Below are 4,628 nucleotides of genomic sequence, written 5' to 3' on the forward strand. Positions count from 1 at the left end.
GATATTATACTGGCAATGTCGATCGATGGACGATGTCGTTTTGCTGGATGAAGTAGATAATCGATCGATGGTGGGCGTTTGATGTCGATCGATTGTGGGGAATCGAATTGCAAATCTGTCATTCTCCAAGTAATTTTCCCAAGCTCTCTCTTCCCAATAGTCTGCATCATGTTCTTCACTGTGGTCTCCACTGTGGGAAGAGGTGGCTATGTCTACTGCAAAACTCTCATGAAATCCGCTATCCGCCCAACTCCTTACTGAGTAATCATCTTCCTTTCGGTTGGGTGGGATGGCGAAATTCGGGTAGCAATGATCTGGTAGATCGAGTTCATCATCTGGTGGGTCTCTGTCGATCGATGATCCATAGTTGTTGTCGATCTCCTCTGACTTGTAAGTGTCGATCGATGACGTTAAAGTACTGTCGATCGATCCCGAGTACTCTGTCTCGTACTCGACTTCACAATGACAAACTGCGATGATACCAGTATCATCTTCCTTTACCACTGATTTGGCTTGTGGTTTGCCAAGTTTGACAGGGTCGTAGTGGATCTCTGGATCTATCATAGTCAAGCACATCCTGTTGGTGTTCATGTCACATATGGCTCCTACTGTAGCCATAAATGCTCTTCCAAGTAAGAGGGAAGAGTTCCAATTTAGCTTGATGTCTAGGACATGAAAATCCACAGGGACGATAGCATCACCAATATGTACCTCTAGGTCTTTGATGAAGCCTCCAGAGTTTCTCTGAGAGTAATCCACGAAAGTAAAGATCTCTGGTGAAGGCTCTACTTGCAGGCCCAGATGGTCTGCCATGACCTTTGGTAAGATGCTGACTGATGAACCAGTGTCACATAGTGCATGAGGAAATTCAATACCTTGTACCACACATGGTATTGCAAACTTCCCAGGATCACTCTTCTTTAGCAAAGTAATCCTCCTCTCATATCTTCTCTGACATTGTCAAACCTTCTCCTAATGTCAGTTTCAGTCTCCCTTGTTTCTCTGAAGAACATCCACAATCTCTTTGTGAAATAAACCTCCTCTTCATTAGCTTCCCTCTTAAGGTTCTTAGGAATCTTCTCCTTCCTACTCCTTAACCTTCTTCCTTCAGTTCCCTCTGATGTAGGTGTAGTGTCTGAAGGGTTACCAGTGATTTCGGTAGGGTTAGCTTTGTGGTTTCGGTGTGGGTCTGAGTGCATTGATTCGGTTGCTGTCTATCGATGGTAGTTGCACTCGTATGTGAGAGGTGCGTGTCGATCGATAGGTGGAGAAGGGGGTCGATCGATACGGTTCTCTTCTTTGTGTCGATCGATGAGTGGCTCGTCTCGTCGGTCGATATCTTCGTAGGTGTGGGTGGGTGGGTATGGATGAGAAGCCGTGAATTCAGCATGTGTCAATATCCTAACCGCGTTGCAGTCTGCAATCGTATCCGGAAAATGACATCGTCGATGTCGATCGATGTGGACTAGTTGGTGTCGATCGACACCATTTGATCCACCGAGACTTAGTGAACTTTCCACTTCAAAGTCTCCTTCTTGTAGCTTCTCCTGTTTCACCACTTGCCAGAAATCATCATCTATGATAGCATTGACGTGGTGTTTCCTATTTCCTTCCCCTACTTCCTTAGAAGTTCCAATCCTCCTGATAGAGTCTTCAGTCTGGACAATCTGTGTCTCAAGTTTCTTAACTTGAGTGCAGATGGTGTCTATCCTCGTGGTCAGATTGTTGAAGACAGAATCAATCTTCCCATTGAAGTCTACTGTAAGCTTCTGCTGACCTTCCAGAACTCTATCAATCATGGCATCAAACTTACTCTCCTGGGTGGGTGGCGGTGGGTTTTGGTAAGCTGAGTTGCCGTAGTTCCTTGTGTTGGTGAAGGGTTTCTGATACTGTGAACTCTGGTTGTAGTTACTCTTCTGACCACTGCCAAAAAAGTTTCTGTTTCCACTCTGGTTTCCATATCTCTGAAATCCAGTACCTCCAATGTAGTTCACATCTTCCTCTGTATCATCCTCTCTAGCCTCTCCTTTTCAGCTGAGCAGACTGGCTGCCCCAGAAATGCATGTAAGCATCTATCTTGGCTCTGACTTCATTCATCTGGTCTTCCCCCGATGGCTGCAACCGATTTTCTTGTCAGAGTCAGTGTTCTTGGTGCTGCTGCTGTTGGCTAGGTTCTCAATAAGTCTCACAGCCTCTATTGGATTCCTAGTGTTGAAGTTCCCCTCACTAGCAGTATCAAGAGCCATCTGATACCTTAAGGCGATACCTCTGTAGAAAGTGCTTAACAGCTGCACTTCATTGAATCCATGGTGTGGACAGTCTCGCTGGAAGAACTTGAATCTGATCCACGCGTCTTTAAAAGTCTCACTAGGCTTTTGCGCGAAAGTGGCGATTTTGCTTCTTAAGTCTTCAGCGCGTGCCTCATCAAAGAAATTACGCAGGAAGGCGTTTTTGATGTCGGCCCAGGATGTCAGTGATCCTGTAGGTAGCTGCTTGAGCCAGTGCGAAGCTTCTCCAATCAGTGAGTATTTGAAGAGCTTGCAGAGTAGGTAGTCCTCGGGGACTCCATCCATACGAATAGCAGCGATAAGATCCTCGAACCTCTCCAGATGGTCCATAGGATGCTCGTGTGATTGCCCAGAATAAGGTATCTGAGACACGAGAGAGTAGTACTGAGGCTTGAGCTCGAAGTTCGGCTTCTGAATCTCTGGAAGTCGAATAGCTGATCTGTTGGTGTAGTACTCGTCTGGACGGTTATAGTCTGCCAACGATCGTGTTTGAGCTTCTCCTGTAGCCTCAGCTTCAGGTTCAGGGATTATGTTTCCCTGTGCATCTAGCTTCTGACCTGTTGCATTACGCAGATGACCATCTTGGTCATACAGGTTTCCATTCTCGCCCTGCGTGAGAATAACAATCGCGACCATGCTTCGCGGAGTAGTGTCGATCGATATACGGTTAGAAGTATCGAACGATGTGGATCGGCGAACGGTATCGGTCGACGGTGCTGTCTGAGTGTCGGTCGACTGTTGAACGTGAGTATCAGTCGACGGTTAGCGTTTCTGTCGATCGATGCGGAGCGTAGGTCTTTGCGGATTGAACGTTCCAAGTGTGCAGGATCCTCTGAGAATAATAGTTGATTTCCCCTGTTGCTTCTGGTACTGCTGGGCATGTACCTGAAAAGACAAGAAAAATTTAAATAAGAAAGGGGGTAAAAGAAAAACTAAGATTAATAAGATTAAATCTAATGGCGATCAAAGCTCCCGGCAACGGCGCCAAATTTGATAGTGCTCAAATTACCCAGTAGAGCTTACTCTCTCAAATAAGAGGTACAGCTGTAGTACTTAGGGATCGAATCACGAGGAGCTAGGGAACCAATTAAATAAATCTACTAATCAATCCTAGGCAAGGTTGGTTTATATGATAGAAATGAAAATAACAATTCCTAAAATGAGCAAGGTAGTTGCTCTAACTAACAATGATGGGTTGTTTAAATGGATAAAGAGTGCTAGACATAGGGTTTCTATTCAGGAATGGAGATTATAATCTCTATAAATGCTTTAACAAGTTGCTTGCATGATACTATAGATCTCAGCCGCTTAACATATGTGATGAATCACTGGTTAAAATATCTAGATCTCTGGCCACACCTTTCGCATGATGACACAGAAAAAGAGTCGGTCGATATCCTTTTGAAGATATCGAGCGATACACCTTTCGCGGCGCCGATCGATTCACCTGTCGGGATATCGATCGACGGCTTCTAGATCTGCCTAGGCGCGAGCCGAATATGACCACAAAGGTCTCAAGGAGGAACTGTCGTTCTTCTCAACGGGAGACAAGCATCGCTCAAATGGATAATTCAAGATAATCTAAGATCCTAGTGATCTATGTTCTAGTTAGCTAATCTAAAACAAGCATAGGGTACAATCCATTTGATGAGTATCACAACTTAGCAATTATAGTTTGGGGCTAATCCCACAAACCTATTTAAACCCTAGATCTAACAAGTAGACTACTCAGACATAGCTAAACAATTCATAACAATAGATAGATGAAAGAATTGCATAGATAGAATAAAGTAGAAATACAAAGGAGATGAGAAATCTCTCCAATCTCTCAAACACAAATAAAACTCTAGTCTCTCTCTCAACTCTCTGCTTTGGTTGTTAAAAGCTTGCTTCTTTCAAGGTTGCCGTCAAAAACTTTGCAGGAGTATTTAAGCATTTCCATTAGGTTAAAAACTCGTCAGGGGCAATCTCGTAATTTGGTGAAGTCTTGGTGAAGTAGTCGGCTAACCATTTCGTCCTCGATATCGATCGACAACACTGAATGTGTATCGATCGATTATAATCTTCTAGTACGCGGATCTTCTCAGCTACATCGATCGACAACTCAGGATGAGTATCGATCGATTATAATCGCAATGTTGACTTCCGACTTAGTCTTGAATGGTCAACTCGGGTGTATCATCTCTTGTACTCCAAATGCTCCAAAAACATCACTTTCTCACAAAATGCTCCTGAACCTGAAAACATACCTAAGGCTAGAAAACAGATTAAATATATAATAAAATACTAGTATACCATGGTTAAAAACGGGTAAATCCATGGTATATCAACGTCGTAGAA

At 43.9% G+C, this 4,628-nt stretch overlaps 1 non-coding gene across 1 annotated transcript; it reads left to right on the forward strand.

The window, feature by feature from the left end:
* The first annotated feature begins 2,301 nt into the window (after window positions 1–2,301).
* On the forward strand, window positions 2,302–2,409 carry LOC130501950 (small nucleolar RNA R71). The gene has a single exon (XR_008939957.1). It is a non-coding gene; the product is annotated as a small nucleolar RNA R71 (small nucleolar RNA).
* Window positions 2,410–4,628: the final 2,219 nt, after the last annotated feature.

This window comes from Raphanus sativus, unplaced genomic scaffold (assembly GCF_000801105.2).
Source record: "Raphanus sativus cultivar WK10039 unplaced genomic scaffold, ASM80110v3 Scaffold0344, whole genome shotgun sequence".
NCBI lineage: Eukaryota > Viridiplantae > Streptophyta > Magnoliopsida > Brassicales > Brassicaceae > Raphanus > Raphanus sativus.